The sequence below is a fragment of the Eptesicus fuscus genome, chromosome 3 (assembly GCF_027574615.1).
Source record: "Eptesicus fuscus isolate TK198812 chromosome 3, DD_ASM_mEF_20220401, whole genome shotgun sequence".
Lineage (NCBI taxonomy): Eukaryota > Metazoa > Chordata > Mammalia > Chiroptera > Vespertilionidae > Eptesicus > Eptesicus fuscus.
Genome location: NC_072475.1, coordinates 1,676,602 through 1,688,051, shown reverse-complemented (window position 1 = coordinate 1,688,051; position 11,450 = coordinate 1,676,602).

The window sequence follows — 11,450 nt, the reverse complement described above, 5'->3', positions numbered from 1 at the left end:
GGAGTCGGCCCCGTCCCCGCGGGCCCCGCCCTGCTCGCGGTCTCGGCCCGACGGCGACCTCGGGGCGCCTGGGGGAGTGGGGAGGCCGGAAGCGGGTGCTGCGGGCAGGCCGGAAGGGGCAGGCCGGGTGGGTCCTGCCGGAGCGCCGCGGGCCCGGGACAGTGGTCGTTTTCGGGGCGGCCCGGCGGCGGGGCGAGCGGGCGGGAGAGAGTTGGGCGGGGACCGGGGACCGGGGACCTCATCAGTGATCACTGGTCCGCCGTTCAGTCGGCTAAGAACCTCATAGATGATGAAAAGAGCAAAAGGGAAAAGATGAAACGAAGAGGGTGCAGGGGGCAATCCCAGGCCCAGCCGTTCCCAGCGCGGGAGCGGCTGTTTGCAGAGGACGCGGCGAGGTCCGCAGGCCGCCCGGCCGCCTTTGCTGTGAGCAGGTTTTTGGTCAATCCAGCCGGAAACGGGGCTCCCCTCCGCCATTCGGTGGCTCTTTGGACGATCCTGCCGATGCCAGTGCTTTGTTTGAACGACGTCGATTTGTGGATGGAAAAATACCCCGAGAAGCCCGGAACTCAAAACGGAGGGACATTCCTGGTGCGATGACCGAGTCATACTCATGAAGAGAGTTCCCAGCGACGCTGACTTACGGTTTTTATTAAAATTCCATTTCCTGTTGTCCAACGCTGTTCTGGCAAACTAGATGGAGCAGGCTGCATTTTTACATGTGGGACAGTGGGCCCAGACCCACAAACATTTCATCTGAAAGGTTTTAAGTGTATTGCCCTACACACACACACTCTTTGTTGGACAGCTAGAGTTTTTATAGATGCACACAGTGTTTTTGGTAACAAAAATCACATCCAAATGAAAATATCCCCAAATATATTTTAAAATGCAAGAGTCAGCCCGGCTGGCGTGGCTCAGTGGTTTGGCGTGGACTTCTGAACCCGGAGGTCACGGTTTGATTCCCAGTCAGGGCACCTGCCCAGGAGCTCCTTCCCCATAGGGGGTGTGCAGGAGGAAGCTGATCCATAATTCTCTCTCATCATTGATGTTTCTCTCTTTCCCTCTCCCTTCCTCTCTGAAATCAATAAAAACATATATATTTTTTTAAAAGAGTGAGCTCTGGAGGGACTTGACCTGGGCTGCGCTCCCAGCTCTGTCAGCCTGGGACCGGGCTGTTTAGTCTTGTTTCCTTAAGGAGGCCGTCAGAGGACACGCCATAGGGCTGTGATGAGGGTTACAGTCATTAGTGCATAAAGAGTTCAGTGTCTGGCACATGGTGTTCAAGAAATATTGGCTTTGCCCTACCCGGTGTGGCTCAGTGGATAGAGCGTCGGCCTGCGGACTGAAGGGTCCCGGGTTCGATTCCGGTCAAGGGCATGTACCTTGGTTGCGGGCACATCCCCAGTGGGGGGTGTGCAGGAGGCAGCTGATCAATGGTTCTCTCTCATCGATGTTTCTAACTCTCTATCCCTCCCCCTTCCTCTCCGTAAGAAATCAATAAAATACATTTAAAAAAATAAATATTGGCTTTAAGTTAGATATATATTTTATTTCAGCCCTCAACCATGACCTCCAACCACTGCACCACACCAGCCGGGCTAAATATTGGCTATTTTCACCCGCGAAAGGCTCAGGGGGGAGAGTCAGTTCTGCCTGAGAAACCTGAGGGGTCACATGGCCCCCACATCACACTTTCATCTTCCAACCCCCACAGGCTGAAACCGAAAGCCGGCGCCTCCTGCACATCTGGGCCCCCCACTTCTCACTCAGCAGGTGCTCTCCCTCCGGCTCCCAGCTGCTCACAAAGTGCACGCCACGCCCAGAGCGGGCCTCCGCCGCCGCCCCGGACCCGCCGCCCTCCCCCCTGCCTGCCTTCTGTTGGGAGGCAGACACCCTTCCTCCAGTTGGAGGATAAGCTCTCCAGCGGTTTTGTTTTTTTTTAATTCTCACTCGAGGATGCTTTTCCACTGGGTGGGAGAGAGGGAAAGACAGAGAAACACATCGAGGGGTTGCCTCCTGCACGAGCCCCGACCAGGGCCCGGGCCAGAGAGGAGCCTGCAACCGAGGTGCGTGTCCTTGACCGGACTTGAACCCAGGACCCTTTGGTCCGCAGGCCAACGCTCTATCCACCGAGCCACCTCAATTGGCTGCCTCCTGCACATGCCCTGACCAGGGCCGGGAATTGAACCTGCAACTTGTGCCTTGGACTGGGAATCGAACCCTTGACCCTTCGTCCAGGGGCCAACGCTTGAACCGCTGAGCGAAGCAGGCCGGGTGCTAGAATGGTTCCAGAGCGTCCTCACCGACGCCCCGCCTGGAGGCCATAAGAGGCCATGAGCCCCCAGAGCGGGCTCTCCTCAACCACTGCTGAGACGACTCACTGTGAGCGCCAGGCCTGGGGGGCGGCCAGCCTGTGTACCCCCTCTCGTCGCACTCTCACCACTTGCGTTTCTATAGGTTCCCGGAGGCCAGTCTGTCCAGGAAACGCACTGAGAGCCATCGCGGTCAGGAATGTGATGTCCCCGCAGCCTCGGCCTTTTGCGGCTCTCCGCTGCGATCGCCTAGCTTCCCACGTGGTCTGCTGCTGTGGCCGTGGACGGTCAGAGTCACCGGTTCCTGACGACGGGATGCTTAGGATCCCCCGTGTCCGCGGCTGGCTCACCCCGTCGGCCGTCCTCTCACCCCGGGCAGCGCCAACCTGCTCCGTTTGGTGTTCGACACAGTTTCCGCAAAGGACTGTGGCTGTTTGCTGCTCTGCCGCTCCCTCCTGTGCCGCTGGTTTTCTCATCGTCTGCCAGGCGTCCTCACACCACGGCCCGCGGGCCACAGGCGGGGGCTTCTGCCGTGTTGTTTTTTTACTTCAAAATAAGATGTGTGCAGTGTGCATAGGAATCTGTTCATAGTTTTTTTTAAACTATAGTCCGGCCCTCCACGGTCTGAGGGACAGTGACTGGCCCCGTTTAAAAAGTCTGAGGACCCCTGCTCTAGGTCCTTGACTCTAGGACACTTCAGCTGTCCATTTATATTGAAAAGGTCAAAGGCTGTTGTTTTTCTTTAGTTTCAAAAGCACCTAAAATGTCGCTAGCCAGTTTGGCTCAGTGGAAAGAGGGTCGGCCTGCGGACTGAAGGGTCCCGGGTTCGATTCACAATCGGCACAGGCCCGGGTTGTGGGCTCGATCCCCAGTGTGGGGCGTGCAGGAGGCAGCTGATCCATGGTTCTCTCTCACAATTATTGATGTTTCTATCTCTCTCTCTCTCTCTCCATTCCTCTCCGAAATCAATAAAAATGTATATATTTTTTAAAAAGCACCTGAAATTATTTTTTTAAATCCTCACCCAAGGGTATTTTTTCTATTGATATTTAGAGAGAGAGAGAGAGAGAGAAGAGAGAGAGAGAGCAAGGGTGGGAGGGGGAGGAGGAGAGAGAGAGACTGATGGGTGTGAGAGAGACACATCGGTTGGTTGCCTCCTGCATGCGCCCTGACTGGGCCGGGATGGAACCTGCAGCCGAGGTGCCCCTGGCTGAGAACTGAACCCGAGACCCTTCGTCCGGGGCCAGCAAGCGCATCCTTTTCCAACAGCCGTCCACGTGCGCAAACGCACGGCAAATGCCGCGCGGCTTCTGTCAACGGCAACGCGGCTCCCGATCTCCAGGACACGCTGCGCGCTCCCCTCGCTCCCCTCACACCGAGGCATGTGCCCGTGTGCCCAGGAGGGAGAACAGGGTCCCCTGAGGAGTTTGTGGGCCACGGTGTGTCCTGGAAGTGGCGGGGGGATGGCAGGGGAGGGAGAGGCGGGCAGACCTCAGCGGGAGTCACAGCAGAGGGGGTGCCGCAGGGCCTAACCCGGGGAGGAGGCCGCAGGGCGCAGGCAGGTGGGAGTGGAGAGGGGCGCGGGGCGAGGCCGCGGGGGAGAGGGCGCTGGAGGAGTGGGGGGGCGGGGGGGGGGCACCCCGGCTGGAGCAGCGGCAGCTCCCCAAGTGTGTCTGAAACATGGGGGAACAGCCTTGTCTCTGGAGACCTTAGTCATCAACTATGCGTCCATTTCCTTTTATTTTTATTACTTTAATTCTTTTATTTTATTGATTTCAGGGAGGAAGGGAGAGGGATGAGAGAGAAACATCAGCGATGAGAGAGAATCATGGATCGGCTGCCTCCTGCACACCCCACACTGGCGATCAAGCCTGCAACCCGGGCCTGTGCCCGGACCGGGAATCGAACCCCGACCTCCTGGTCCGCAGGTTGAAGCTCTGCTTTGGCTTTGCTGCTGTTTGCCTGCCTCTCTGTCTGAGCGCCTGGGGCTGGGCTCCAACGAGGCTGTTTTCTCTCACGTCAGCGGCGGGAATCGGGAATCGGCACCAGAGGCTGGTTCCTCCGGAGGCCCCTCCCTCGGCTGGCAGGTGCCATCTCCCGGTCTGCACAGGGCCTCCCGTCCCAGCGCGTCTCCCTCCGGGGAGCGCGCCTGTGCCACCCCCTCCCCCACAGGCAGCATCTCCTGAACGCCAAGGGACCCGTGAGACTTGCAAACAGGGGAGCAGCGGGCGGCGGCAGCTCGTCCTGGGCTCACCCCTGCCCCTGCCCCAAGGTCCCCCTTCCTCTGACTCCCCCGTGAGCCAGAGCAGCCCCCCCCCCCCCCAGCCTGGGCTCCCTTCCCCTCCCAGTTCCTCTTCTGTGGCTGCTTCTATCCTGGGCCCTTCCTGGGTTCACGGCCCCCACTTTAATGACCTTCCTCACAATCACCTGGGCTCGGGCGGTGACATCTGTCCTGCACAGTCAAGAACCCACACCACAGGCCGGCCCCGGCAGTCCGGCGCCAGGTCCCCTTTCCGGGAACACTGTTGGTTGAAAGAGGTCGGAAGCCGCCGGTAAGGGCTGCTGACTCAGGCGGCGGCACAGGGCGGGCGGCAGGGCAGGGCCGGCTGCTCCCCGAGTCGGCTTGCTGAGAGCCCCTGTGCAGAATGGCTGCCGGACTCTGCTTTTACGCTTGAGCCCAGGAGGCCTTTCCCGTAGGTGTCTTCTTTCTCAGGCCCACGCGGGGACCGGCAGGAAGATGCCGGGCAGGTGGGAGGAAGCCAGGGGGTTTGGGATACAGGATGGTGAACAGGGGCTTTGCTCTCTGGCGGGCGGGTAAGACTTACTTTAAAGGTGTGCTCACCTGGACGCACGGACACGGTGCACAGGGCTTGCTCGAGGCAGAGATCAGCCTTTGGCTCCCACCGTGAGCCGCCCCGTTAGGGATTTAGGATCCGATCACCTGGGCGGTCACTTTCCTTAGAACCCCTTCCCCCAATCAGATGTCATTTAGGTAATTGCCCCGTTTCATCACCTCTCACGTGACAGATTAGAAAACTAGGGCAGAGAGAGGGTAACTATTGGGCCAAGGTCGCTCAGCCAGCAATGACACAGCCAGAAACACAGGCCCGGCGGCTGCCTCAGGGCACAAGGTCACGTCCCCACCCGTAAGACCTTCCCTGATAGCCGGCCAGGGCATTGTAAGAACCAACCAGTGAGCGCTTAGATGAGGAGAGCAATCAATTGATACGCCTCTTAACGAGTCAATAAAAAATTAGAACAGCTAGCAAGACATTCGGGGCAAGTTCAAGTTGAGGTCGTGTTTATGGTCTGGGGCGGGCTGCAGTAACCAAGTACCGCAGAGGGTGTGGCTGGAAACAATAAAAATTTATTCTCCCACAGTCCTGGGGAAAAGAACCCAAACTCAGTGCCGTCAGGGTTTGGCCGGTGACAGGGGCGGCGAAAGAATTCACAGCTCAGAGAAGAGAGAGGTGCAGAGAGGAAGTTTGTTTATCTATTTATTCACTCTTTACTCTCCACCATAGGAAAGGGCCGATGCACTGCCAATCAGTACAGGGAAAGAAACGATTGGCCCGCGGCTGCTGTTGCTAGGTGACGAGGAAGGGAGGGGGATTGGCCCGCGGCTGCTGTTGCTAGGTGACGAGGAAGGGAGGGGGATTGGCCTCGGCTGCTGTTGCTAGGTGAAGTTGAGCAGACAGCAGGGGGTTGTCTTCCTTTAGTTCCTCGGGAGACAGACCAGGCAGATGTCCCAGGGAGGTGTCTTATCAGCATTTTTTCTCAGGTCTGTAAAGCCTGCTTCCAGCTACAGGTGTGAGGAGTTCAGAAGAGGGTTGCTTGAAGGGGGGGGCAGGGGACCTCTACTAGAGACTCCTCGGTGCAGATTACCCCTGAGTTGTGAAAACAGCAGGGAGGAGGGGGATGCAAGAATGTAGCCTCGAGAGCAGCTTCCCTGCCTTGCAGTTTGAACAGAGGGGCCGCCTGAGTCAGAGGCGCTAACCGTCTCGGGGAATGATTACCAGGTGCTTCTCCTAGACTGCGGAGGCCCCAGCAAAGACAAAGACAGGCCCCTTCCCGATCCTCCCAAGTTCCACCGAGCCAACGTCAAGGTGTCGGCCGTCACTGGTTCTCGGAAGGAATCTGTTCCCGGGTCCCAGACATTCCTGCCTCTGTGCTCACAGCCTCCCACTCCGTCAATGCCATCTGCCTCTGCCTCTCGTACAAGGACATCAAGGGCATCTGGGCTCCCGCCCGATAATCCAGGATAACATCTTCATCTCAGGACCCGGAATTTATCCCGCCTGCAAAGACCCCTTTCCCAGGTTCCAGCCATTGGGACCTGGGGATCTTGTAGGGGCCGTTTTTTCAGCCCCCACATCACCCCGTCCTGCCGCCTAACGAGTCCCATGGTTTAATTAACGCCTGGTGCCCCGTGGACGGAGTGGGGGGACGCGGCCTCCGTGACGGCCCTGTCCAGGAAAAGCTAGAGGTGCTCCGTGCTCGGACGGCGGGGAAGTCGTTTCCGGAATGTCTGAGGACAAGTGAAGGCTGCGTGCGCCCAGGCACAGGGGCAGGGAGCGGCCCCGAGAGCAGAAAGCGTGACGTGGGTCCCAGGTGCAGACGAAAGAGGAGTGTAACTCGGTGCGTTTCCCCAGTCATGTTTCCTTTGATCCCAGACTTGAAAGGATTTGTTCTAAAGGTTCAAGGTGGGCGCACGGCCAAAGGAAACGGCCTCCGAGCAGCTGGAGCCTTCGGCCAGAGACAGACGGCCGGCGGGACGGCAGCCCAAAGTGAGCCAAGAAGCTTCTAGAGATGAAAGGTGAGAAACCACGTTTGCAGCCGGAAACACAGAGGGGCGTTCCTTTGTTCTGGGTAGAAGGCGCCTTGTAGATGGAGACCCGAGAGGAAGCCACGCTGTGGTGGTATTTTTACTCCGGGCTTCGCCATCAGGGAGGTGGGCCGGCCCTAGCCAGCTGGGCTCAGTGGATAGAGCGCCGGCCTGTGGACGGAAGGGTCCCAGGTTCGACTCTGGTCAAGGGCACACGCCCGTGTTTCTCTCTCTCTCCCCCTCTCCCTTTCCCTCTGAAGTCAATAAAAATATATTAAAAAAAAAAAAAAAAAGGAGAGAGAGAGAGAGAGAGAGAGAGAGAGAGAGAGAGAGAGGTCAGGCAGGTAAGGACAGGGGCCCGTGCACATCAAAGTGGAGGGACATGGTAACGGGGTGCTGGCAGGAGCCCAGCTTGCGGGCTGCACGACTGCAGACGTGGCCGGGGCCAGCCTGTAGCCGCGAGGAGCAGGCGGGGCTGCTGGGCGAGGGCCGCGAGGAGCAGGCAGCGTGGGAACCGGGAGCGGGTCAGGCTCCCCCGGCCGCTCCCCCCGGCTCACCATGCCAAGGGCCCGGCTCACCATGCCGAGGGCCCGGCGGCCGCGGCCCGGGGGCCGGAGGGAAGACAGGGCGTAGTTAGCACGGTCAGGCTGCGAGGCCACAGAACCCAGAAGGCTGAGGCGTGGGGAGAAGATGCCGCTCCTGGGCAGCCAGCGGGGCAGCGTCCACCTGACGTTTCCCGGCAGCGCCCGGCAGCCTCCGCGGGAGCCGGGACGCCGACGCCCCTGACCCGCACCCGCTCCGCAGGAGTGGAAACGGGCAGCACCGGCCTGCGGGGTCGGGGGATGACCTTTCCCCTCAGGCTGTCGCGTGGAAAAGGACAGCAGCCAGCAGGACGATTGCTGTCCAGGGGGGAGTGCAGCCAGATCAGACCTATTGCTGGTCAGGGGGTCAGAACACAGCGCATTTCTGGGTGCGGCACAGAATTGGGGGGGTTAGTCTGTGTGCTGAGACGGAAGGGCGAACCGCCCTCTGGCCCGTGTCCAGGCGGCGTCTGGAGACCCTGGCACACACGGCTGCGCCCGCGTCCTGGCCGGGGCTGAGTGCAGGCCGGCATTCTCCAGGCGGCGGCGTTGCTGTGAGAGCCCGAAGCTTCCCCTGTTCCTCGGAGCGCTCCTGGGCGCTCTGCTCTCTGCTCAGCCGTGTTTCTGGTTTGCAAACGGGGAGACCCAAGGAGAATCAGGAGCGTGCGCCTCCTGGCCCCCGTGCTCAGGTATCCGTGTGTGTATTCAGCGAGGCAGGCGGGAGAGACGGGGACATCAGAGCCGTCGAGAAGCGGAGCCCGCGGGTGGCCCCGTGCACAGACAGGTCAGGGTCAGGGTTCGTTCCCGGTCAGGGCACACGCCCGGGTTGTGGGCTCGTGCAGGAGGCGGCCGATCCATGATTCTCTCTCATCACTGATGCTTCTCTCTCTCCCTCGCCCTTCCTCTCTCTATAAAATCAATAAAAACATATTAAAAAATAAAAAAATGGGAGCAACACAAATGTCTGTCAACTAATGATGACCGCACCCCGCGGTCCGTCCTGCCGTGGAGCGGATGTTGCAATGGGAACCCTCGGGGCCTGAACCGGGCCTCGGCAACACGCTCAGCAAACACACAGTCACCCCGCTCCTAGGAACCGCCCGGGAGAGGCGAACGCACGGGCACGGGGCGGAGATCCGTGGCGGCTGAGGGCGGGAGGACCGGGAGGGACGGCTCATGGGGGGCGGGGGTCCCTCTGGGGGAGGGGACGGTGATGCGGACGGAGCGTGTGCTGACGAGGTGGCTGCGCGTTCCCAGCAGGTGAACCGGGAGGGTCGCACGGCGCCTCAGGACGGCCGGTTGGGTTTTGGTTAAGTTCTAAGGGCGCGGCCGGGCGAGGAGCACCCCGCGTTCTTCCGGCGGACACCCCGACACCCCAGCGCGCCGTGAGCCGCAGCAGCTTCCTGTGGGTTAAAACAAGAACTACCTGTTCCCTCGTCTGCATGAACAAGCACATGAGACCTGCTGTCATTTAAAAAAGCATGTACGCCAGCTGTGCGTTCCACACAGAACTTCTGGAAACTAGAAAAAGGGAAGACACTGATTTAAAAAAAAAAAACAACCTCACACACTTTTTTTAATCTTAAAAAATATACATTTTTTAAATTGATTTCAGAGAGGAAGAAAGAGGGAGAGAGAGAGAAACATCAGTGATGTGAGAGAATCATGGACCGGCTGCCTCCTGCACGCTCCACACTGAGGATCGAGCCCACAACCCGGGCCTGTGCCCCTGACCGGGAATCGAACCCTGACCTCCTGGCTCCTAGGCCGGTGCTCAGCCCCTGAGCCCGCGGGCCGGGCTCACACACTTTTCTTTCGCAGGATTGGTCCACCCTCATCGCAGGCCCCCGTTTCTTCCTTCCTCGCCTCTGGGTGAGCGTCTGACGCTGGGGCGAGGCGCTGGCCCCCAAGGTGGGGAGGCGTGTGCAGACCGGAGGCGAGGCCGGGGGCTCCCAGAAACCTCCGCCCACGGCCCCCCGACAGTTCCGCAGGGTCACGTGGGCACAGTGCCTGACGGGACCAGGGCCGGTGCAGGAGTGATGCCGGTGGAAATGGCTCGACGCGTAGTGACGGCTCACGAGGTGACCTGCTGACCCCTTCTGGGCCTTTTCTCCCACGTGTGCCCCTCCCTCCTCGTCCCCTCACAGCGCCCACATCCCTCTCGGTGCCGCCGGGCCCCCAGGCCCCGCCCAGGCCCCGGGCCGGGCACAGCGGCCTGTGCAGGCGTCCGGGACGGGCCTTCCTTCCCGCAGTGGCGGAAGTTCCTGCGACGGCTCCCCCACGATGGCTCGGAAGGAGAGTGATGCCACGCCTTCCTCCCGGAGCCGGGCACACGGCCCGCGCCCTTCGGCCTCCCTCAGAGAGAAGGCTTGCACGTCCGAGGGGAGCCTGCACTCGGCTCCAGGACGCCAGACAGACAGCGGCGATCCCGGGGAGGGAAGGCCTCACGTGCTGAGCTGACGAAGCCAGCATGCCAAGCCCTGGCTGGTGTGGCCCAGTGGTTAGAGCGTCGTCCGGGCACCGAGGGCTCGGGTTCATCCCCGGTCCGGGCACCTACCCAGGTTTCAGGTTCGAGCCCTGGTCAGGACCGTACAGGAGGCGGCCAGTTGGTGTTTCTCTCTCTCCCCCCCTTCTTCTCTCCGTAGAATCAATGAGAAACACGCATCTTCAGGGAGGGTTAACGAAAGAAGCGGCGTGGGGGCCTCGCCAGGGCAGGACGGCTCCCGGGGCCCTGCCGCGTCCTCGGGGGCAGAGGGACGCCGAGTCCGAGGCCCCCGCCCGCTGACCGGAGCGGCAGGCACACGTGAGAGGCCACAGGCTGGTCCCGACAGGCCCGCTGTCAGCGGAGACCAGAAGGTTCTGTGTGGACTCGCATGGGAATTGGATACATGCGGGAGGACGACTGTTGGAAGCGTTTGCATATCCATCACAGCCCCCCAACTTTTCACTGTGGGAGCTTTCAGATCTATAAAAGCGTTGAACGCCTGGATACCCCGCGGCTGACCTTTGCCACGCGTGCGGGCGGAGGCCTGTGGGCGGAGGCGCCGCCCATTCCCAGCACAAGCTGCAGGGACGCGAGGGCGGCACTTCCTTCCCCTCCGGCACGTCCTGCTGCCCAGACCCGAGAAGGGAGCCACGGGGTGGGGGAACCACAGCGGCCCCAGCCCCCGCCGCGAGGAAGAGCGAGCCGTGTAAGAGCCTGAACAGAAGCCGCGGGGCGGGTCCCAGTCACCGCCCGCGCCCGCGCCGCTCCCTGGCCGGGGCTGTGGCCCTCCGGGTGTTTCTGCTCTTTCTCCTCTTTCTCACGATGCTGCCGTGCGGGTCCTGCGACCCCTGCAGCAGCCCGAGTGTTCTGTTTTCTGCTGAGCCTCCCAGGCTGTTTCCCAGGAGATCCAGAGGCTGAGAGAGAGGGAGGGAAGGAGGGGGGGGAGGAGAGAGAGAAACATGGACGTGAGAGAGACACGGATTGGTTGCCTCCCACACGCACCCTGACTGGAGCCAGGGGTCGAGCCTGCAACCCAGGTCCATGCCCTTGACCGGAAATTGAACCCGTGACCCTTTGGTGCACGGCTGACACTCTAACCCCCGGAAGGTATCCTTCCGTTGACTTTCAGAGATCGTGGGAGGGACAGGGCGAGACAGAGGGAGGGAACATCGATGGGCTGCCTCCCGAATGTGCCCCCATCGGCTGGGGATGGAACCCACAACCCAGGTCCGTGCCCTTGACCTGGA